Source organism: Plasmopara halstedii (assembly GCF_900000015.1).
Source record: "Plasmopara halstedii genome assembly, contig: Scaffold_323, whole genome shotgun sequence".
NCBI lineage: Eukaryota > Oomycota > Peronosporomycetes > Peronosporales > Peronosporaceae > Plasmopara > Plasmopara halstedii.
In genome coordinates this window covers 363,521-364,105 of record NW_020187244.1, presented here as the reverse complement: position 1 = coordinate 364,105, position 585 = coordinate 363,521, and positions in this window count along the sequence as shown.

Here is a 585-nt window from a genome sequence, read left to right as displayed (position 1 = left end):
CTGGCGAAAGCGCTACAGATGACGAAGCACTCTTTGAGCGATGGGTGCAACGGCACCGGAAGCTTTCCACACTGTACGCCTTACAGTTGAGCCGCAAGGAAGTAGACATGCGTGTGGAGCGCCACCTCCGATTTGAGGTTGCCAGACTCAAGGCACGCCGTCGACTTCCTTCGAATTGTCGCCTTGCGACGTATTGGTAACCCCTGACGCTCCCGCGAGCTCTGTGTCTGGTACCGCAAGAGCTCAGGGCCACTGCTAGAGCTCCGCTCATGGCCCTTCTACTTCCCTGGCTATTGCCGGGAAGCGCGGGGTGTCTGATGACGCGTAACGTTCTGATCTTTCCGATCAAAAGCGTCCACGGCGACAAGGCAATCTTGCCGGAGTGGCGCCTCACACTCCCACGAGTTTTCGGAGTCGGGATATCCCCGCCACTTCACCAGATATTGGGTTGACCCTGGTGACGACGTCGTCCAACAAGACGTTCCATGTGATCGTGGGCATCACCGTTCTCATCGAGAAGAGTCGGTGGCGGGCGATGACGACCGGGTCGACCGCCGTTCGGTGACATATGATGCTCTTCGAGCG